The 25,073-nt window shown below is 43.4% G+C and overlaps 1 non-coding gene across 1 annotated transcript; it reads right to left on the minus strand.

The window, feature by feature from the left end:
- Positions 1-20,929: 20,929 nt before the first annotated feature.
- LOC119944941 lies at positions 20,930-21,069 on the minus strand. Its single transcript, XR_005456080.1, has one exon. It is a non-coding gene; the product is annotated as a small nucleolar RNA SNORA7 (small nucleolar RNA).
- Positions 21,070-25,073: the final 4,004 nt, after the last annotated feature.

Genomic DNA, 25,073 nt, shown 5'->3' on the forward strand with positions numbered 1-25,073 from the left:
TAATAATAATAACAATGATGGCATTTGTTAAGCACTTACTATGTGCCAGGCACTGTACTAAGCTCTGGCTTGGATACAAGCAAATAGAATTGAACACAGTCCCTTTCCCACATGGGATTTGCAATCTCAGTCCCCATTCAGAGAAGCAGCGCGGCTCAGTGGAAAGAGCACTGGCCTTGGAGACAGAGGTTATGGATTTGAATTCATTCATTCATTCATTCAATCGTATTTATTGAGCGCTTACTGTGTGCAGAGCACTGTACTAAGCGCTTGGGGAAGTACAAGTTGGCAACATATAGAGACGGTCCCTACCCAACAGTGGGCTCACAGTCTAGAAGGGGGAGACAGAGAACAAAACCAAACATATTAACAAAATAAAATAAATAGAATATGTACAAGTAAAATAAATAAATAAATACCGGCTCTGCCAATTGTCAGCTGGGTGACTTTGGGCAAGTCACTTAACTTCTCTGCGCCTCAGTTCCCTCATCTGTAAAGTGGGGATTAAGACTTTGAGCTCCCTGTGGGACAACCTGATCACCTTGTAACCTTCCCAGCGCTTAGGACAGTGCACATAGTAAGTCCTTAATAAATGCCATTATTATTATTATTGTTTTACAGACGAGGGAACCGAGGCCCAGAGAAGTCAAGTGACTTGCCCAAGGTCACACAGCAGGCAAGTGGCGGAGCTGGGATTGGAACCCAGGTTCTGACTCCCAAGCCTCCGCTCTCTCCTCCAGGTCACACGGCTCTGATGCCTTGTCTGTGTTTCGGACAAATCTTCCGTAGCGTACCCACTTTCCCTCCTCTCCCCCAGCAAGTCTGCACTAGCCACAAGTTTCGGGGGGCCAGGCCTCCTGCGCTCCTAACCTGCGGACCTGGACCACCTACCCAATTTTGGAACGTGCCCCTCGCTTCGGAACAAAGTGTGATCTGAGTTGAATTTCTAGCGTGGAGCCTTAATATCCTCCAAAAAAAGAAAAAGGATCCGGAAAGCATGCAGAAGGCATGCTGAACTAGCCTAGCACTGGGTGAGATTAGAAAGCATAGTTCCTCCCCTTCAGCTCTGTCAATCAATCAATCAGTCAATCATTTGGGTTGAATGCTTACTGCTCTTGGGAGTATATATGTTTGTACATATTTATTACTCTATTTATTTTACTTGTACATATCTGTTCTATTTTATTTTGTTAGTATGTTTGGTTTTGTTCTCTGTCTCCCTCTTCTAGACTGTGAGCTCACTGTTGGGTAGGGACTGTCTCTATATGTTGCCAACTTGTACTTCCCAAGCGCTTAGTACAGTGCTCTGCACACAGTAAGCGCTCAATAAATACGATTGATTGATTGGGAGAGTACAACGGTCGGTAGACATGTTCCCTGCCCACAATGCATTTACAGTCTAGAGACAGACATTAAAATTAATTATGGCTATGTACATAAGTGGTGTGGAACTGGGGGTGGGGTGGAGATCTGGTGCTTAAAGGGGACAAATCCAAGTGCAAAGATGAGATCCAAGAGCCCAAAGAAAGTAAGCAAAATGTGTGCACATTATAATCAAATTAAAAGATATTTTATTATATAGTCTTTTGAAACTGTCCCCACAGTTTTACTGCTACAGTTTCAGAGTCCTGGCTGATCATTGCTCAGCCTGGCCTGCATGACTTGAATGCTGAGCCCACTGTTGGGTAGGGACTGTCTCTATATGTTGCCAACTTGTACTTCCCAAGCGCTTAGTACAGTGCTTTGCACAAAGTAAGCGCTCAATAAATACAATTGATTGATGGATTGATATCGGTGCACCTGAGGAACCTTGGGTCTTCTTATCTCTTGAGCTGTCTCAAGTACATATTTATTCTATTTATTTTATTTTGTTAATATGTTTTGTTTTGTTGTCTGTCTCCCCCTTCTAGACTGTGAGCCCGCTGTTGGGTAGGGACTGTCTCTATATGATGCCAACTTGTACTTCCCAAGCGCTTAGTACAGTGCTCTGCACACAGTAAGCGCTCAATAAATACGATTGAATGAATGAATGAAGTACGGCTGTCTCAATTTCCATATGTCTTAGCTCACAAGTCCCGTTTTTTTCATATTGTACCTGCCATTCATTGTTGGTACAGGAAAAATGATCGATTACTCTTGCCCTTCACTTTTAAACCATAATGGGCAAGGGCTAGGGTTGAAGTATTTTTACGGCTCTTCTGCAGTTATGATGGTGTACTATTAAAGAGGTTTACAGTCTAATTAATTCTCTTGAGTGGGAAAGAGAGTATTATCCTTATTCTCTTTATATCAACGGAAAAAGTCTTTTTTTCCCCTTACCAATGACTTAAAGGGCCTTCAGAAGCATCCTGTTTCAGGTTTTTCTTCTAACAGAGATTTTATCCCATATGGGGTCTTCCTGAAGTTTCAGAGGAGTCTAATAGAAATATTTTTACCTGATGAGTTGGTTTACTCTCCCTTCAGCCTCAGCTGGAAAGAATAGTCCACAGTTCTTCAACTGTGCCAGTCCAAGTTGGCACAGTTATGTTGCCAACTTGTACTTCCCAAGCGCGTAGTACAGTGCTCTGCACACAGTAAGCGCTCAATAAATACGATTGAATGAATGAACAGTCAAATTGAATGAGGGTAAATGTACTCCAGAGCAGTCAGTCATATTTATTGAGCGCTTACTAAATACGATTGAATGAATGAAAAGTCAAATTGAATGAAGGTAAATGTACTCCAGAGCAATCAGTCATATTTATTGAGCGCTTACTGTGTGCAGATCACTCCACTGAGCTCTGGGGAGACACATTCGCTGCCCACAATGAGCTTACAGTCCAGGGATCAACAATCATAACTCTCAGAAGCAGTCCCTCTCCCCTCCACTCTAGGGTGGTTGTCCGAACTGGGCAGTCTGGTTTTTAGCTGGTCCACCCCGTGTTCAGGACAGATATGGCAGTGGACGACTTTGTGTCCAGCACAAGAAGCAGCGTGGTGTAGTGGTCCTGGGAGTCAGAAGGTCATGGGTTTATTACTCTATTTATTTATTTATTTGACTTGTACATATCTATTCTATTTATTTCATTTTGTTAGTATGTTTGGTTTTGTTCTCTGTCTCCCCCTTTTAGACTGTGAGCCCACTATTGGGTAGGGACTGTGTCTATATGTTGCCAACTTGTACTTCCCAAGCGCTTAGTACAGTGCTCTGCACACAGTAAGCGCTCAATAAATACGATTGATGATGATGATGATGATGGGTTCTAATCCCAGCTCCACCCCATGTCTAATATGTGACCTTGGCGAGTCACTTCACTTCTCTGTGCCTCAGTTGCCTCATCTATAAAATGCGGATTATGACCGTGAGCCCAACACGGGGCAGGGACTGCATCCAACCCGATTTGCTTGTATCCACCCTGGCGATTGGCACCTAGTAAGCACCTAACAAATGCCATTATTATTATTTTTATTTTTAAAATGTCCAACCTCCCTCCGCCACGGCTCCTGCTCCCAGGCCTCGGCTCGGAAGCGATGCCTGGTGTTTACAAGATCCTGGGAGGGGAACACGATCCATTCCATAATCCTGGTACGTCCCATGTCATATGGGTACGTAAGTGCTGTGGGGATGAAGATGCATGACATTAAGTAGCCTGCATAACCTACTTGGGGTGACATAATTCAGTTGCATCCTCCGGGGAAGCCTCTCTTCCTCCCTTTGCAGGCTGCATTGGTACTAACATATCACATGCAGTGCTCTATGAGTGTGATGAATGCCTCTCCTTGCATTGGGTTGTGTAAGTACACTACCACGAAAGTTTAAGGAAGACTCATCCTCTGGCTCCCCGATATATGAGGGGTCAGTGGGAAACAACACAGACCCCCTTGCATACACAGGCCTCCCTAAAGGAGTCATTCGTCTAACTGGTAAATCAGTCAGTCTATCAGGGACATTTAGTGAGCAGTTACTGGGTACAGAGCGCTGTACTAAATGCTTGGGAGAGTAAATACAGCAGAGTTGGAAAGCATGTCCTCTGCTCACAAGAGGCCCTGCAGCAGTTATAAACAGATCCGTAATTTATTTATTTATACTAACATCTGTCTTCCCCTTTAGACTATACACTTACTGTGGTTGGGGAACACGTCTACCAGCTCTGTTATACTGTACTCTCCCGAGCTCTCAGTACAGTGCTCTGCAAACAGTAAGGGCTCAATAAATACGATTGATTGATTGATTCCACAAACTGGAAAAAAAATGACAAATATCTGAGTGGGGCATTGGAGACCTAGAAAAATAACTAAGATAATTTTGAAATCTTGATCCAACTTGAAGATGGTGGAAATAGTAGGTAGGAGGGAGTTTAATGAGGCAGCACTGAGTCAGAACGTACTAAGGGCTTGGGAGAGTAAATACAGCAGAGTTGGCATTTCCTCTGCCCACAGGGGTTTACAGTCTAGAGGAGGAGGCAGACATTTGGATAAATAAAATGAATTATGGATGTGTACATAATTATTGTGGTATTTGTTCAGTGCTTACCATGATTTGTACTTCCCAAGCGCTTAGTACAGTGCTCTGCACACAGTAAGCGCTCAATAAATACGATTGAATGAATGAATGAATGAATGAATGTGTCAGGCACTGTGCTAAGCACTGGGGCTCCGTGGAAAGAGCCCGGGCTTTGGAGTCAGAGGTCATGGGTTCAAATCTCGGCTCCGCCAACTGTCAGCTGTGTGACTTTGGGCAAGTCACTTAACAACTTCTCTGTGCCTCAGTTCCCTCATCTGTAAAATGGGGATTAAGACTGTGAGCCCCACGTGGGACAACCTGATCAGCTTGTATTAGAACAGTGCTCAGCACTTAGAACAGTGCTTTGCATATAGTAAGTGCTTAACAAATACCATTATTATTATTATTACTGTATCCCCCCCAGCACTTAGAACAGTGCTTTGCACATAGTAAGCGCTTAATAAATGCCGTTATTATTATTATTATTATTACAAGCAGATTAGGTTAGACACAGTCCCTGTCCCAAGTGGGGTGCACAGTCTCAATCCCCATTTTACCGATGAGGAAACTGAGGCACAGAGGGAGTGAGGAGACTTGCCCGGGGTCATACAGCAGACAGTGGTGGAGCCGGGATTAGAACCCATGACCTTCCGACTCCTAGGCCTGTGATATGTCATGCTACAGCTCCATGCTGTGGAGCTGGGAATGGGGCAAATAAAGGATGTCAATCCAAAGGAGTTAGAGGATATGAGGGGAAGAAAAAGTGGAATGTCTCAAAGACCCAATAACAAGGCCAAATATTTAATATCAACTGTATCGGGAGGAGCAAGTCAGTATGAATCTGCTTCACTGAACTCAGAATGTCATTACTAATCCATGGATTGTCCATGAAGAGGGAAAGAAGAAAGTAACTTTTTGGCTATTATTTTGCCTTCAATACATGTGGTTCTGAATGTTAATCGGCAATACCGAGAAGGAGCGTGGCCTAGTGGAAAGAGCATTGGCTTGGGAGTCAGAGGACCTGGGTTCTAATCCTGTCTCCCGGGCAATCCTGGGCTAATCACCTAATTTCTCTGTGCCTCAGTGCTCCAAAATGGGGATTAAGACTGTGAGCTCCACATGGGACGTGGACTGTGTCCAATCTGATTAGCTTGTTTCTACCCTGGCACTCAGTACAGTGCCTGGCACATAGTAAGGGCTTAAAAAATACCATTATATATAAAAAAGGAACAAACCTGAGAAGAAAAAAAGAATGTCACCCAAAGAGCAGCAGAATAATAACCTATTTTCAAAGTCTGGCTTGGACAATATATTCATAAATCAGTAATGTATAGGTGTCAAAATTATGGTGCAGGCTACATATGAAGCAAAACGAAGGTGGGTCAACTGTGTAATTCTTGGGCAGGAAAACAGATGGGCCTCCTGGCCTGTAGATCAGACACCAAGAAACAGAAAGAACTGACATACCAAAGACCTAGAAAATACTGGGTAGAACCAATAAAAAACATTTTGGTCAAAGATAGATGCGCAAAGAGAGAAGAAGGCTGTATTGTTAATTTGTGTTCAAGGAAGAATGAAAGAGAATGAATTGGGTGATGGAAGATTAAAAATGAAATGACATTTAGATGTTATTATTTGTCTTGATTTTTTAAGCTAAAATAATCAGTAGGAGAACAGAGGCTGGATCTGGGAGTCTGTGAAATTCTGCTCAATTCTGGTCCATAACGAATCCATATTATTAGTAAATTAAACATTTTAAACTAATGTTAGGGATTTATTTATCTTACATGCCACTATACATTCAGTTCTTCCATAATGCATGTTTTCACTATACATTTTGGGTGGATTGCTGATAGAAAATTGGGGAACGTTCTTTCGACATCACGACCCTGTCTGGATAGAACGCAGTGTTGGAAGAAACTGTTGTGCACATGACACCAGACAATATCATACTATATCATCCAATCAATCATATTTATTGAGCCCTTACTGTATGTACTAAACTCTTGAGAGAGTATAATAAAACAATGTAACAGACACATTCCTTGCCCACAATGAGTTTACAGCCTAAAGACGGGAGACAGACATTGATACAAATTATGGATACGTACATAAGTGCTGTGGGGCTGAGAGGGGAGAGGAATAAAGGGAGCAAGTCAGAGATGCCGAAAGAAGGCTGTGAGCCCGTTGTTGGGTAGGGACCGTCTCTATATGTTGCCAACTTGTACTTCCTAAGGGCTTAGTACAGTGCTGTGCACACAGTAAGCGCTCAATAAATACGATTGAATGAATTGAATGAAAAGGCGTAATCTGGGAAGGCCTCTTGGAGGAGATGGGCCTTCAATAAGGCTTTGAAGGTGAGGAGAGTAACTGTCTGTCAGATAAGAAGAGGAAACAGCATGGCTAGTGGATAAAGGCATGGAGTCAGAAGGCCATGGGTTCTAATCCCGGCTCTGCCACTTGTCTGCTGTGTGACCTTGGGCAAGTCACTTTACTTCTCTGGGCCTTAGTTTCCTCATCCATAAAATGGGGATTGAGACTGTGAGCCCCAAGTGGGACAGGGACTGTGGCCAACTATGCCGGGTACATAGTCAGTGCTCAACAAATACCATAATTAGAGAAGCAGCGTGGCTCAGTGGAAAGAGCGCGGACTTGGGAGGCAGAGGTCATGGGTTCGAATTCCACCTCCCCCACATGTCTGCTGTGTGATCTTGGGCAAGTCACTTCACTTCTCTGTGCCTCAGTTCCCTCATCTGTAAAATGGGGATTAAGACTGTGAGCCCCACACGGGACAACCTCATCTCCTTGTGTTCCCCCCTGCGCTTAGAACAGTGCTTTGCACATAGTAAGCACTTAACAAATACCAACATTATTATTGTTATTATTATTATTATTAAAATTATTATCATCCAGGTATTCCAGACCCAAAACAGGTTGCAGGCGAGGGGTCGACTGTGAGATAGACGAGAGTGAGGCACAGTAAATAGTTTGGCATTAGAGGAGCGAACTGTGCAATTCGGGTTGTAGTAGGAGAGTAGTGAGGTGGGAGGGGCTAAGGGGATTCCATTTTTTAAAGCTGATGGTAAGGAGTTTCTGTTTGATGAGGAGGTGGATGGGCAACCACTGGAGGTGCTTGAGGAGTGGGGAAATGCGGACTATTCCTTGAGTTTTCCTTAACATGGGGTTAGTCATGAATGGGGAAATGCGGACTATTCCTTGAGTTTTCCTTAACATGGGGTTAGTCACGAATGGGGAAATGCGGACTATTCCTTGAGTTTTCCTTAACATGGGGTTAGTCATGAACAGAAACCCTGTGTTATTGGAGAACTGAAACGTAGATTTACAGGGACGTACCTTTTTCATTCATTCAATCGTATTTATTGAGCGCTTACTGTGTGCAGAGCACTGTACTAAGCGCTTGGGAAGTACAAGTTGGCAACATGTAGAGACGGTCCCTACCCAACAACGGGCTCACGGTCTAGAATGGGGAGACAGACAACAAAACAAAACACGTGGACAGGTGTCGTGTCATCAGAAGAAATTGAAGTAAAGCCAGATGCACATCATTAACAAAATAAATAGACTAGTAAATATGTACAAGTAAAATGATTTATAGCATTTTTTAGCATTTCCACTGTGATGGAAGATCACAGGCCTGGAAGCCAGAGATTCTGGGTTCTAATCCTAGCTCTGCCACTTGTCTGCTGTGTGACCTTGGACAAGTCACTTCACTTCTCTGGGTAGTCAATACCTGTTCTCCCTCCTACTTAAACTGCGTCCTATCTGATTAACTTGTATCTACCCAGTTCTTAGAACAGTTTTTGACACACAGTAAGTGCTTAACAAGTAATAATTTAAAAATCACATGCTGTAACTAACATTCATAAAATCATTTTCGTGTTCCTTACTCCCTGGAGAGAAATTTAAACCAAAAAGCCACAAGGGTTTTCAAGGTTTCCGCAAGCACATCTCCTCCAAGAGGCCTTCCCCAACTAAACCCTCATTTCCTCTTCTCCCACTCCCTTCTACGTTGCCCTCGCACTTGGATTTACCCCCTATAGTCACCATCCCACAACAGTTATCAACATATCCGTAATTAATTTATTTATACTAACATCTGTCTCCCCCTTTAAACTATGTGCTGGTTGTGGACAGGGAGCATGTCTACCAGCTCTATTGTATTTTACTCTCCCAAGCGCTCAATATAGTGCTCTGCATGCAGTAAGAGCTCAATAAATACGATTGATTGAGTTCACAAACTGGAAAAAAAAACGGTGACAGAAACATCTTAATGGGGCATCTGAGATTTAAGAAATAACAAAGATAATTTTGAAATCTTGATCCAACTTGCGGATGGTGGAAGTAATAGGCTTGTGGGAGTTTAATGAGGCACCACTGAGTCAGGTTTTCGGTATGATGCCAGGAATCTTTTTTTAAATGGTATTTGTTAAGGGCTTTCTATGTGCCAATTGTCACTCCTTTTGTTGTAACTCGGAAGAGTATAGCACGACCTTAACCCCCTTCTAGACTGTGAGCCCGTTTTTGGGTAGGGACTGCCTTTATATGTTGCCAACTTGTACTTCCCAAGCGCTTAGTACAGTGCTGCGCACGCAGTAAGCACTCAATAAATACGATTGAATGAATGAACCATTCCATCATCCCTCAACTTCAACCTATCGGTTTAGACCACAGGCAGGCCTGTAGTTCTCTCTATCATTATGGTTTGGAAACGTTTAGCGGAAATGATAAACAAAGAGTCCAAGAATATAGAAAATAGTCTCGGTTTTAGGGAATGAATTCCTTAAATTGTACCTAGCATGTATTTATTGTCTTGATGCTTTTCCAGTACTTACACTTTGTCCTGTGGTTGGATTTTTGACAGGTAAAAGAAACAGCTTCATCTGAGAAATCCTTATTTGCCGGCTGGGTGAAAATGTGCTTTTCTCTGGCAAAGGTCAGTACCGCTCTTAAAATTCAATTCAGTTTCGTAATTGTGGAGAGACCGAAAAATATGCTTTCATTTTCATATCCGCTTGACAGTAAATATCAGGGTCAACAGACCGAGTCCATGTCACTGAAGCCCAGTGATACAAATGCATCTCTTGGAGTGTTTTAGTGGCAACATATTTAGCCCTCAGGAAGAAAGGATGCTTTGTGTTGCTTATGACTAATCCTTTCACCCCTCCCTTTTCACCCCCCTGCCACCCCACTCCCACCTAGTTTAGGAACCGCTCTGATATTCTCCTAGTTACAATTGTTCTTCTATCAAAAGTACCAGGAGGTATAAAAAAAAATGAAGGCAGGAAACTGGGCAGTGACTCGCAGCCAACTTTGCTTTGCTCACTTAAAAGTGACAAATTAGAGGAAAACAGTGGTTCATTATGTAGAGTAATTGAAATTTTGACTTTAATAGAAGCAGCATGGCTCAATGGAAAAAGCACAGGCTTGGGAGTCAGAGGTCATGGGTTCAAATCCCGCCTCCGCCAGTTGTCAGCTGTGTGACCTTGGGCAAATCACTTAACTTCTCTGGGCCTCAGTTACCTCATCTGTAAGATGGGTATTAAGATTGTGAGCCCCGCGTGGGACAACTTGATCATCTTGTATCCTCCCCAGCGCTTAGAATAGTGCTCTGCACATCTCCCCCTTCTAGACCGGGAGCCCGCTGTTGGGTAGGGACCGTCTCTATATGTTGCCAACTTGTACTTCCCAAGCGCTTAGTACAGTGCTCTGCACACAGTAAGCGCTCAATAAATACGATTGAATGAATGAATAGTAAGCACTTAACAAATGCCATCATTAATAGAAGTCAGAAAATTCGGTTACAATTCTAATAAACTTGGCCATCTGACAATTTGAACAACTTTGATTGTGATCGGAAGCAGCATGCTTCCTATTACTCCTTTTTAAAACGGCTTACTTATTCAATCACATCTTTTATTTTAATTGTATATACTAGGGAAATAAAGAACATTTAAATCCCTCCCAAAGTTCAACCCCCTCTAAACTGTAAATTCGTCGTGGGCAGGGAACTTGTCGATCAACTCTGTTGTATTGTCATCTCCCAAGTCAGTAAGTTGTATTTACTGAGCGCCTGACTGGTTGACTTATTCATTCATTCACTCAATTATATTTATTGAGCACTTACTGTATGCAGAGCACTGTAGTAAGCGCTTGGGAAGTACAGTCGGCAACATATAGAGACGGTCCCTACCCAACAGCGGGCTCACAGTCTAGAAGGGGGACTTAGTGTTTAGTAAAGTGCTCTGCATACGGTAAACGCTCAATAAATATACTGATTGACTGATTGACCTTAATGTGGTGAGAAGGGTGAAATATCCAGAAATAGAGGGGTGCCTTCTGGAGCCAGGCCTTCAGAGGTGAAGGGTTCATTGACCGTGGCTTGATGGAAAGAGCCCGGGCTTTGGAGTCAGAGGTCATGGGTTCAAATCCCAGCTCCACCAATTGTCAGCTGTGTGAACTTGGGCAATTCACTTAGCTTCTCTGTGCCTCAGTTACCTCATCTGTAAAATGAGGATTAAGACTGTGAGCCCCTCACGGGGCAATCTGATCACCTTGTATCCTTATTTGTTAAGCGCTTAGAACAGTGCTTTGCACTTAGTAAGCGCTTAACAAATGCCATTATTATTATTATTATTATTATTTATTGAGTGCCTACTGTGTTCAGAGCACTGTACTATGCTCTTGACTGAAGGGTTCTGACTGAAACAGACTGTGAACCCTATGTGGGATAGGGACTCTGTCCAAACCTGACTATCCCAGTGCTTAGAACAGTGCTTTGCACATAGAAGCACTTAATAAATGCCATCATTATTATTAGTACGGGCCTGGCACATAGAAAGCGCTTAGCAAATGCCATTTTTGAAACTTTTAGCTCCCAGAGTACCCCAAGGGGTAGACAAGCGCAGCAGGAATTCCAAGAAATAGCTGACTAATGTGGACGACAACCGCAGCGGCTACCAAGGAGGCTACCGAGGCAACCTTCAGCTGGTCAGTCTGCTGCTAGAGAATAGCCCTTATTACGTTCCAGGCACTGTACTAAGTGTTGGGGTAGATACAAACTTATCAGGATGGACACAGTCCCTGTTCTGCAAGGGGCTCACAGTCTTATTCCCCATTTTACAGATGAGGTAACTGAGGCACAGAGAATTTAAGTGCCACACAGCAGGCAAGTGGCAGAGTCAGGATTAATCAATCAATCAATCATCATCATCATCATCATCATCATCAATCGTATTTATTGAGCGCTTACTATGTGCAGAGCACTGTACTAAGCGCTTGGGAAGTACAAATTGGCAACAGTTAGAACCCAGGTCCTTCTTACTCCCAGGCCCATGCTCTATCTATTAGGCCACACCGCTTCTCTTTCACGTACAACAGACCACCACTCTCCCCACCTTCAAAGCCTTATTAAAAATCACATCTCCTCCAAGAGGCCTTCCCCAACTAAATCCTCATTCCCCCTACTCCTTCTCCTTTTTGCGTCACTGATGCAGTTGGATCTTTACCTTTTAAGCACTTGGCAATAAGAATAATAATAATAATAATGGCATTTATTAAGTGCTTACTATGTGCAAAGCACTGTTCTAAGCGCTGAGCACTGTTCTAAGCGCTGAGCAATTCACCCCACCCTCCGTCCCACAGCACTAATACATGCCTGTCTACTTGTTTTGTTGTCTGTCTCCCCCCTTCTAGGCTGTGAGCCCATTTTTGGATAGGGATTGTCTCTATTTGTTGCCCAATTGTACTTTCCAAGCGCTTAGTACAATGCTCTGCACACAGTAAATGCTCAATAAATACGATTGAGTGAATGAACCCTAAACCCAAGGGACATCCTGTGCTCATCCAATTATTCCCACAAGACACAGAGAAGAATTTAAGCCCTGTGGGGAATAGGGAGCACCTCACTTCATTCTTTTGTTCCTCCCTAATATTTGGTATAGTGCATTGTACCCAGAGGGGCTCAGGAAAGAACAAATTAGAAAAATTCAGGGGTAAAATTGTTTTGTGGGCCTGGGGCATGTAGCCCAAATCATTCCTTCTAGGTGAATGGATACCCATCTGTATAACATCCCTTACCCATATCTTCATATATTTTGGAAAATTCTCGAAAACAGCCCACTGGGCGTGGATAGTGTCTGAGTTTGCATATGTTAGTGTTACTTTTTGAAAGGATTTTTTTCCATTGGAAAAAAAAAATCTGCTTTTGACCCCAATTCACTTGGGAAAACCTAACCTTAGGTTCAAAGGCAGGGCTAGGAGGGATTGCTTCATACAGACAATGGTATTGTTTTTGCAGGCCCTAATGTCAACACAGAAGCCCGATTCCCAGAAAAAGCATTTCAGGCTTTTCTACTTCCTGTTTCTCAGTCCTCTTGGCTTGCTGTCACCCTTACTGTCCTTATGATGTTCCCAGAGCACATTCAGGCTATCGAGGGGGTGTGGTTGTTGGAAAAGATAAGGGAAAGGACGAGGCTGCTTTAGCTGACTGTATAGTTTCTAGGACCGAACAGCTGGATTGCAGCAAGAACAGTGTAGTAACAAGATTTTCCCAAGAGTTTCTTCTGTATCCTCTTGGGGAGTGCTGCAGAAACTCAAAAATCTAAAAAACGAATCGGTAGGCGATAAGAGCAAAGGAATGAAGTCTCAACACTCACAAGTAGCAGCACATTTCTGTGTTTGAGTTTCTCTGTCTCCCCCTTTTAGACTGTGAGCCCACTGTTGGGTAGGGACTGTCTCTATATGTTGCCAACTTGTACTTCCCAAGCGCTTAGTACAGTGCTCTGCACACAGTAAGCGCTCAATAAATACGATTGATGATGAGCATCTGTAAAACAGGGATTTAATACCCGTTCTTCCTACTTAGAACTGGAGCCCCGCGTGGCACCCGATTATCTTGTATCAACCGCAGGAATTGCTACAGTGCTTGGCACATAGCAAGTGCTTAACAGACTCCACAGTTCTTCTTATTATTAGTCAAATGGGCAGGCCCCCGGGCCAATAAGTAGAAGGATGCAACCTCAAAGAACATTTTTATAAAAGAGTTGAAGGACTTTACCAAATGAATTTTAGATGGTCCTTGCTCGTTTGCAGTAATAGTCGTTAATTGAAAATCACCCTTTTGCCGAGTCGAAATGTTTTCACTATTAAGAAAATGTAGATTCCAAAGGTTTCATTTTTCAAATAGTTGTTCGTCTTGCCCCGTGTGGAGATGAGAATCTAAAAATATATGAAGTGCCCTTGCTGGGTCAGATCAATGGTTCTTCCAGTCCATCAATTTGTCTCCAATAACGGATGCTTAGATAAATAACATAATGGTTTCCTCCTTGACATCCTCCTTGACATCCATCCTAATGGTTAAATATGAACCAAACAATATCCCCCAATTAGGGGCTTTATTGTGCCTCAGTTACCTCATCTGTAAAATGGAGATGAGACCGTGAGCCCCAAATGGGACAGGAACTGTGTCCAACCCAATTTGCTTGTACCCACCCCAGTGCTTAGTAAGCACATAGTAAGCACTTAGCAAATATCAGAATTACTATTATTATGCTGCAATAAAACAGTTCTTCAATTCAGATTTTTCACTAAATCAATCTACACTCCCTTTAAACACCTCTTCAATCCAATTACAGAACTACGGTATTAGTGGGTTCTTCAAACATGTCCCAAAAGCACCAGTCATTCCCATAGATGAATAAAGCAGAGTGAAATCTGGTGCTTCAGAAATACATAAAAACGTTTCTTAATCAGGGAAAAATAGTTTTGTTAGCTAGTTCTGCGTAAAAAGTTGGTCAAAAAACTCTTACCCCCAAACCCAGAAAATAAGAAAAAATACAAAAGAAAGTGTCAATATGTATATTATAGATGTATAAATATTTTTTCAACCATAAAACCAGTCATAATATACCAGTACCAATCTATTATTGCAAACCATTGAGGTTTTTTTGTATTAAAAAAAGAGGAACTTATAATTTTCAGATAGTATACTACCTACCTGTGGTCCTGCACAGTCAATAAAGTGTACTTGTTTCTAAATAAGGGAAACCACAAACCACAGAATGGGTCTTTGCCCACATCAACTAAATCACTAAAGAAAAATGGAAATAAATACTATTGATTGGTTGATTAGAATTGCTAGAGAAGCGGCATGGCCTAGTAGAAAGAGCACAGACTTGGGAGTCAGAAGACCTGGATTCTAATTTGCTTGCTGTGTGAACTTGGGCAAGTTGCTTAACTTCTCTGTGCCTCAGTTCTTCAATTGTAAAACGGGGATTAAACCCAAGTTCTCCCTCCTTCTTAGACTGTGATCTCCATTCAGGACAGGGACTGTGCCTGAAACCGTGTCCAACCTAATTAATTTGAACCTACCCCAACTCTTAGCACAGTGCTTCACACATAGTAAGCGCTTAACAAATACCATAAAAAATTTCTTGTTCCATTATCAGAACCTTCATAGTACCTAGCAGGAAATTGATCAGGGATAGAATTGGGTGACAATTTCTACATTCAGTGAAATTTCATTAATTCATATTATGGGAGGAGGAGAAAGTTCCAATTATAGAAGCTTTGAAATCTACAGTTTTGCTACAGTTCTGTTGTGGGTTTGTGACTTCCGTGACTCTGCCACATGGCCTAAGGTTGTCTTTCACTATATCTCTAAAACGTTTTTTATCTCGTTGTTTATGTTTCCTGCAATTCAGCCCTCCCTAAAGCAGCCACTTGGGATTCCTGTTGTTGCGTATTTTCCCTGCGTGTCTTGCCCAAGTCATAAACATCACCTTGGTGTTAGTAGACTGACTGGATTCCAGGACCTCCCTGTTGGTGATCTTATCTTGCCGTTGTGTGATAATTGTGTCACTCAGATGACCTACAATAATGGAATATGGAACTGCATAAAGTAGGTAGATCCTGCATTTTCAGCCAAACTGACAGCTAGACAGAGGGTTTTTTGTTTTATAGGGTTTTTTTAAGTGCTTATTATGTGCCAGGCCCTGTACTAAGCGCTGGGGTAGATCATCATCATCATCAATCGTATTTATTGAGCGCTTACTATGTGCAGAGCACTGTACTAAGCGCTTGGGAAGTACAAATTGGCAACATATAGAGACAATCCCTACCCAACAGTGGGTAGATATAAGTTAATCGGGTTGGACACGTCCATGTCCCACATGGGGCTCACAGCCTTAGCCAGCGTGGCTAGAGAAGCAGCGTGGCTCAGTGGAAAGAGCATGGGCTTTGGAGTCAGAGGTCATGGGTTCAAATCCCAGCTCTGCCAATTGTCAGCTGTGTGACTTTGGGCAAGTCACTTCACTTCTCTGTGCCTCAGTTACCTCATCTGTAAAATGGGGATTAAAACTGTGAGCCCCCGTGGGAAATCCTGATCACCTTGTAACCTCCCCAGCGCTTAGAACAGTGCTTTCTTTGCACATAGTAAGCGCTTAATAAATGCCATCATTATTATTATTATTAACCCTTTAACAGATGAGGTAACTGAGGCACAGAAAAGTGAAATGACTTGCCCAAGGTCACACTGCAGACAGTTGGTAGAGCTGGGATCAGAACCTAGACCTTTCTGACTCCGAGGCCCATGCTCTCTCCACAGGCCTCCCTGCTTCTCTGGTCTGAAGCTTAAAGCCATATGGTTTCCACCCTCTGAAGCTCTCATGAAGGTCAAATTAGCCTTCTTGTTATTCATTCATTCATTCATTCATTCATTCAATCGTATTTATTGAGCGCTTACAGTGTGCACAGCACTGTACTAAGCGCTTGGGAAGTACAAGTTGGCAACATATAGAGACGGTCCCTACCCAACAGCGGGCTTGGATTTCTACTTCTTTGACTATCAAAATATTGTAGGACAAAGTTCAAGGGAAGTTGCTCGAGCTTTCCTGTGATTGTGTCAAACCCTAAAATCCTGGTTCTTCACATTTGGGAAAGTTACGTTTGTAGAAGGGAAAATTAGAGGGGTTAGATGATACATTTGTAATCATTTGGGTGAATATTAAGTTCCTCTCTCACATGAGGCTCACTGTGTATATAGGAGGGAGAAGCAGCATGGCCAAGTGGTCCTTCCGGCAGTCAGAAGGACCTGAGTTCTAATCCTAGCTCTTGTCTGCTGTGTGACCTTGGGTGATTCACTTCACTTCTCTGTGAATTTTAAGGAAGGCAACCATCTCGCTATTTCTCCAAGCATCCTTTTGGCACTGTTGAAGGTAGAATATTGGGCTGGGTAGGATGGACCGTTGGTCTGAGCCAATAGTGGCCTCGCTTATGCTCTTAAGTTCTTATGTTCCATGGCCCTGGGAGTCAGAAGGTTGTGAGTCCTAATCCTGGCTGTCACCTTGGGCAAGTCACTTCACTTCTGGGCCTCAATTACCTCATCTGTAAAATGGGGATTGAATCTGTAAACCCCATGTGGGACAAGGGACTGTGTCCAACCTGATTTGCTTGTATCTACCCTAGTGCTTAATGCGGTGACTGGCACGTAGTAAGCGCTTAACAAATACCATGACCATTGTTATTATTATTATTATTATTCCTGTCCAGAGGACACACAGGAACAATTTAACCCTTTAGTGGGCTACCAGTTGAGTTTTAAACCAGTTGAGTTTCCTGGCCTAGTGAAAAGAGTACGGGCATGGAAGTTTTGAGGGCTTGGGTTTTAATCCTGGCTCTTCCTTGTATCTGCTGAGAGTGATCTTGGACAAGTCACTTCACTTCTCTTCATCTCAATTACCCCATCTGTAAAATGGGGATTAAATCCTACTCCCTCACATTTGGACTGAGAGCCCCATGTGGGATTAAATCCTACTCCCTCACATTTAGACTGAGACCCCCATGTGGGACAGCGACGGCATCCAACCTGATTAACTTGTATCTACCCTAGTGCTTAGAACAGTGCTTGGCACAGAGTAAATGCTTCACAAGTACCATTACCAAAAAAAAAAAAAAGCAAAGTCCTCTCACCCAAATTCTAGCTCAGTTTTCCCCTGATTATGACTAGCAATTTGAGAATCCATTTGTGCTCTGCTGTTTACTTCACAAGGGTGTAATGAGATTAATAAGATAATGTCTCTAGGGTACTTGAAAGGTGCTCTTTAAGTATAAAGTATCGTTATTATGTTCATTAATTCAGCATGATATGGCAATAGAGCTAAGTAATAGATTTGGATTGTGTTATACTGAAAATGTAAGTCATCTATTTCCCATTGCCCTATGTAAGTGTAGAAATTCATTTAGACTCCCCTGCTGGTGTCCTGCACTTTTCTTTTCCTTGGCGTGCTCTCTCATTGCCACGTCTTGTGGAAAGGTGTGATCCTTTTACATTACCTTTGGTTCCTGTATGGAAACTTGTTCAACCAGTCTTTGTTTTTGAAGGCTGCCGGTCAAAGAAGAGCCTGGGCATTCTCTGTCTGATGACTGTGCAAATAATTAGTTGAATGAGATAGAAATTCCTGCTAAATAACTTCATCATGCAGTTACAGAGACTCTTTGGCAAGCATTGGTCATTAAAGCATGCATCATATGTTTTTTGAACCCTGAAACTGCCATTTATGAAAATAGCAGAGGGACCGATACAATTTGGTGGATTTCAATTTTTCTTCTCTCTCCATTGGTTGCCACATTTTATTTAGACGCTTGAAAATACAATATCATTTTCATCCGGCAACCGTTGCCTTTTCGTTGGATCGGAAATATGGCTCTATTTGCTTTTCATTTTGTTCTGTGTTTTTGTTGATAAACATAATCATGTCAAAACTGTTCTTGGAACAGGACTTATGCAGTTTTTGTTTTGCATAACAGAACAAGTTGTCTGAGAGACATTATAGCTTTCCCAGTACTTCTCCTGCCCCCTTGTTTGTGTATCTATCAATCGATCAATCAATGGTATTTATTGAGGGCTTACTATGTGCAGAGCACTGTTCTAAGCACTTACGAGAGGATGGTACAAGGGAATTAGCAGACATGTGCCCATCCCTGCTCACAGTATGTCATATCTACCCTACTGTCCTATGGACACAGAGGAATTGGGTCAGAGGTTGTTGATGGCTTAATGCAAACAATCACCAGTACTGCAAAAACAACTCAAGTGCGTGAATGGCAGGGGACCAGAAAAAGTGCATAACTGTATTTTTGCGGGCAAAATGTGCAAGTGTGCAACAGTATCTCTCTCAGTGACCAATGGAGATGGCATTGTTCAACTGAAGGACAACTGCTGTCTTTTTACCTCATATATATATTTTTTATTTTATTTTGTTTGAGCATATTCATATATCAGGGGGCCACTAGTTGACCTCTCCATTAATAATAATAATAATTATGGTATATGTTAAGCACTTACTATGTGCCAGGCACTGTACTAAGTGCTAGAGTGGATACAAGCAAATCGGGTTGGACAGTCCCTGTCCCACATGGGGATCGCAGTCTTAATCCCCATTTTACAGATGATGGAACTGAGGCCCAGAGAAGTGAAGTGACTTGCCCAAGCTCACACAGCAGTCGAGCAGCAGAGCTGGGATTAGAACCCATGAACTTCTGTCTCCCGGGCCCTTGCTCTATCCACTGTGCTATGCTGCTTCTCTCTCCTGGATGCTGCAAACCTCTTAGAGACACAATCATTGTCATTCATTCATTCAATCGTATTTATTGAGCGCTTACTGTGTGCAGAGCACTGTATTAAGCGCTTGGGAAGGACAAATTGGCAGCATATAGAGACGGTCCCTACCCAACAGCGAGCTCACAGTCTAGAAGGGGGAGACAGACAACAAGACAAAATATATTAACAAAATAAAATAAATAGAATAGTAAATATGTACAAGTAAAATAAATAGAGTAATAAATATGTACAAACATATATACATATATCCAGGTGCTGTGGGGAGGGGAAGGAGGTAAGGTGGGGGAGAGGAAGGAGGGGGCTCAGTGTGGGAAGGCCTCCTGGAGGAGGTGAGCTCTCAGTAGGGCTTTGAAGGGAGGAAGAGAGCTAGCTTGGTGGATGTGCGGAGGGACTGAGTGTTAGAAGGACCTGGGTTCTAATCCTGCCCCTGCCACTTGTCTGCTGTATGTCCTGGGGCAAGCCACTTCACTTCTCTGGGCTTCAGTTCCCTCGCCTGTAAAATGGGGATTAAAACTGTCAGCCCCACATGGGACAGGGACTGTGACCAACCTGATTACCTTTTTTCTACCCCAACGTTTAGAACAGTGCCTGGCACATAGCAAGTGCTTAACAAATACCATTTTAAAAAATCGGGCTTAGTTAATATAATAATTATGGTATTAAGTTCTTAGTATGTGTCAGGCACTGCACTAAGTGCTGGGTGGATACAAGCAAATTGGGTTGCCCCAATCCCTTGTCCTACGTGGAGCTCATAGACTCAATCCCATTTTATAGATGAGGTAACTGAGGTACAGAGAAGTTAAGTGACTCGCCCAAGGACACACAACAGACAAGTGATGGAGCAGGGATTAGAACTCATGTCCTTTCCAACTCCCAGGCCCATCCTCTATCCACTATGCCTTGCTGCTTCTCTTCCATTTTGGGGGGCTGTTGTTTTGCTTCTTAACCCTGAATCATTTACCAGCTAGAATAAGGAAATGCTCTTCTGACTTTATTTTAAGCTTCTGCTATGTCATAATACTTTATTTGGAACATACCTGAACATGATAATAATAGTTACCAGGAAAATTGACCTAGAAATACATAAAATATGTGAGGAACTCATTCATCCCAGCATCGTGCAGGGCTCCATGGGACACTGCACTCTCATTTAGGACTATTGGAGCAGCCTGGGAGTCAGAAGGTCATGGGTTTTAATCCCTGCTCTGCCACTCGTCTGCTGTGTGACCGTGGGCAAGTCACTTCACTTCTCTGGGCCTCATCTGTAAAATGGGGGTTGAGACTATGAGCCTCCTGTGGGATGGGACTGTGTCCAAACTGATTACCTCCTGTCTCTCCCCACTTCAGTCTATACTTCACGCTGCTGCCTGGATCATCTTTGTGCAGAAACGCTCTGGGCATGTTACTCCCCACCTCAAAAATCTCCAGTGGCTACCAGTCAACCTAAGCAGCAGGCAAAAACTCCTCACTCTCAGCTTCAAGGCTGTCCATCACCTCGGCCCCTCCTAACTCACCTCCCTTCTCTCCTTCTCCAGCCCAGCCCGCACCCTCCACTCCTTTGCCACTAACCTTCTCACCGTGCCTCATTCTCACCCATCCCGCCGTCGACCTCCGGCCCACGTTCTTCCCCTGGCCTGGAATGGCCTGGCCCTCCGCACATCCGCCAAGCTAGCTCTCTTCCTCCCTTCAAAGCCCTACTGAGAGCTCACCTCCTCCAGGAGGCCTTCCCACACTGAGCCCCTTTTTCCTCTCCCCCTCCGTCCTCGACTCTCTCCCATGCTGCTGCTGCCCAACACGGGTGAGTTTTGACTTGTAGCAGATGGTCTTCCGCTCTCTATCCACTATCCAAGCTAGGAATGGAATGGGTAGGCCTCTGCTTGACTCTCCCTCCCGTAGTCGAGACTGGCAAAGTACTGGAAACTCTCCAGGTGCCATCCTCAAAGAGGTTTGGTGCCTTTGTTCTACATATTTGGGAGGAGCTAATTGTATGTTCCCTGAATTTCTCTCAGTGTGGACCAACAATCTCTGCAGGCCATATGGATGTCACTGCCAACATCATCAGCATCACGAATGGTATTTATTGAATGTCCATTCTGTGCAAAGCACTGTACTAAGCATCCGGGAGAGCACAGTACAACAGAGTTGATAGATACATTCCCTGCCCACATCAAACTTACTCTCAGGCAACTAGCTTATAGTCATCCTCTTTATCAATCAATCAATCAATCAATCGTATTTATTGAGCGCTTACTGTGTGCAGAGCACTGTATGTTGCCAACTTGTACTTCCCAAGCACTTAGTACAGTGCTCTGCACACAGTAAGCGCTCAATAAATACGATTGAATGAATGAATCCTCCTTGCTCCAAGAAGATGTCTGTGGAGGTCCAGATTCATTCATTCATTCAGTTGTATTTTTTGAGCGGTTACTGTGTGCGGACCACTGTACTAAGCACTTGGGAGAGTACACTACGGCAATCAACTAACACATTCCCTGCCCACAACATGCTTACAGTCCAGCTCTTTCTGCTGCAGTTTGTTAGACATGGCCCAGCTCTGTAGAAACCTCACTTTGGTCTGGAGTCTAGTATCACACCGCAGCCACACACATTCTGCGACTGTCTCCCAAAGACCGTGCAAGTCTGTTTGATTTGATTTTTTTTGCTTCCTTATCAATGGTTGCATTGTTGGTCAGGTTGCTGTCTAGAGAATAGAATTCTGTGGGGGATGTTTGGCTCTGTATTGCCCAGATAGATTTCCGGTTGTGGCCACGGTTTCCCTGGTGCAGATCGATACACTGCTTCCAGCTGACCTTTTTCATCAAGCAGAAAGAGCACAGTCTTGGCAGTCAACGATTCTGGGTTCCAATCCCGGCTCTGCCGCTTGTCTGCCTTGTGACTTTGGGTTAGTCACTTACCTTCCTTCCCTGGGCCTCAGTTTCATCATCTGTAAAAAGGGGATTCAATACCTGTTCTGCCTCCTACTTAGACTGTGAGCCCCATGTGGGACAGGGATTAATCTGACCCGATTAACCCCAACACTTAGAACACTACTTGACACAAAGTAAGTGCTCAACAATTATTATTATTTTCATTATCTATTTGGGCAACATGTTTGTAATCATTAGAAGGCCTTCTTGGGTGTGTGCCTCTAAAGAGGACTAGATTAAGGCTAGAAATCACATCTTAAAGGGCTTGGAGTTCAACCCTTCTCTCCTCCCAGCAGCATTTGAGGGAGTGCAGGAGGATTGACGACTTTTGGAAGTTCATGTGCCCTTTTTTTTCCTTTAAAAGAAATCTACCTGCATGACTAACATGCCGTTGACTCCTGGCTCCCTTGCCTTTAAGTAATGTCCTGTCGTTGAACTTCAGTGCCCAGAGAAGTTGGGAGGATAAATTACATGCCTTTACAAGCACAATGTTCAATTCCACCGTGGCTGTGGCAAGCAGTACTACCTTAGGGCCGTATCTCAGGAAAAATAGCCCGTATATTGTATTTCTGCAGGCCTTCTTTTGGATAGAGATAATCTTAGGATGATATTATCAGCAGCGTGGCTCAGTGGAAAGAGCACAGGCTTTGGAGTCAGAGTTCATGGGTTTAAATCCCGGCTCTGCCAATTGTCAGCTGTGTGACTTTGGGCAAGTCACTTCAATTCTCTGGGCCTCAGTTACCTCATCTGTAAAATGGGGGTGAAGACTGTGAGCCCCCCGTGGGACAACCTGATCACCTTGTAACCTCCCCAGCGCTTAGAACAGTGCTTTGCACATAGTAAGCGCTTAATAAATGCCATTATTATTATTATTATGAATAGGAGGAAGGTTATACTGCCCTCTGTCTAAGAACCACCCAGCACAGTAGTTGCTTCCCTTTAGAGAAGCAACGTGGCTCAGTGGAAAGAGCATAGGCTTTGGAGTCGGAGGTCATGGGTTCAAATCCCAGTTCTGCCACTTGTCAGCTGTGTGACTTTGGGCAAGTCACTTAACTTCTCTGTGCCTCAGTGACCTCATCTGTGAAATGGGGATGAAGCCTGTGAGCCCCCTGTGGGACAACCTGATCACCTTGTAACCTCCCCAGCACTTAGAAATCTGCTTTGCACATAGTAAGCACTTAATAAATGCCATTATTATTATTATTATTATTATTATTATTATTATTATTAAAACCAACTGAGCCAGACCCCGTAGGAAAAGGAACCCCATCCCCCCTGTTCCCCATTCCTCAACCCTAAGCGGGGATATGAAATCTTCATGTTCAACCCACACATTGGACAAATACCCCAACATCTCAGCTGAATGGGGGTGGCCAAATATTATTATCCGTACTCCACCTATAGAAAAATAGAAGCACAAAATAATAAATGCTGGCATACTAATAGAACCAGATAGAGATTTCACTTTACATAACTTTCCGCCCATTAAGGAAGCAGTGAGGCCTAGTGGAAAGAGCACGGGCTTGGTAGTCAGAAAGACCTGGATTCTAATCCTGACTCTGCCTCTCGTCCGCTGTGTGACCTTGGGCACGCCACTTTACTTCTCCGTGGCTCAGTTCCCTCATCTGTAAAATGGGGCTTAAGATTGCAAACCCCACGTGGGACTTCTAGACTGTGAGCCCGCTGTTGGGTAGGGACCGTCTCTATATGTTGCCAACTTGTACTTCCCAAGAGCTTAGTCCAGTGCTCTGCACACAGTAAGCGCTCAATAAATACAATTGAATGAACACAGACAGAATCCAACCTGATTACCTTGTTTCTACCCTAGCACTTAGTGTGAATATATCTTCTTCAAAGAGTTCACGATTTTTTAAGGGAGGTGAACTAGGGATTTGTCCGCATTAATCTGAGAAGTCCTAATTGTTGATCAATTTCTTTGTCCCCAATTATATAACAGCAATTGTGAATAAGAAACCTTCTTATATCACTCAGGATGCTCATTTATGTCTCTATCAGTGACTTGTCTTCAACTGTACTTCCCAAGCACTTAGTACAGTGCTCTGCACACAGTAAGCGCTCAATAAATGCGATTGAATGAATGAACTGTACCAATCTCATTGTAATAATCGGACTAAACACATTTCAGAAAATTCCATCGCTTTATGGCCATTTGAGTGATAGCCAAGTAAGGATAGATAACCGAAACATTGTTTTGTGACTTTGTCTATCAATCATTCAATCAATCAATCATATTTACTGATCTCTTACTATGTGCAGAGCACTGTACTAAGCCCTTGGGAGAGTGCAATAAAACAGAGTTAGCCGACACGTTCTTCCCTTTTTCGAGATAGTTCCTTTTACATCTTCTGTTATCTCATCTATGATGCCAAAACAGCCCGTTGTAGTGCGAAGATTTGTAATTCTTCTTTCCTCCCAAGGTCTCAGGAGAGAGTTTGGGAGCTTTTTTGCTCCATTCTCCTTAGAGGTTTGGTTTGCTGTTTCGGAGCTATAACTGAGACAGATTATGGTTCCTCAGTTCTCTGTCCGCTTCACACCCATTCCTGACATCTGTGTGTTTGTGCAGTTGTTTTCCGATCCCTGCCAGTGGTTGGATGTTTCTTCCAACCAACGGGACCGAAGGGGAACAACAGGTTGACCTTTCTCTCCTACTGTAATGACGTCCTTCAGGAGACTCTTTTGAAGCTGGGGGATCGGTCCCAGAAGCCTGCCACTCCTCCCTCCAACCAGACAGGAAAGAGGAAATCCCAGCTTGCAAGCTGTAACAATAACAACGGTTGTGTTTGTTAAGCACTGGGGTAGATACAAGGTAATCACGTCCCACATGGGCCCTACCGTCTAAGTAGGAGGGAGAACAGGTATTAGATCTCCATTTTGCAGGTGAGAGAACTGAGGCACAGAGAAATTAAGTGACTTGACCGGGGCCACCCACTAGACAAGTGGCGGAGCGAGGATTAGAACCCAGGTCCTCTGACACTCAGGTCCGTACTCTTTCCACTAGGCCACA

This window comes from Tachyglossus aculeatus, chromosome 23, assembly GCF_015852505.1.
Source record: "Tachyglossus aculeatus isolate mTacAcu1 chromosome 23, mTacAcu1.pri, whole genome shotgun sequence".
NCBI lineage: Eukaryota > Metazoa > Chordata > Mammalia > Monotremata > Tachyglossidae > Tachyglossus > Tachyglossus aculeatus.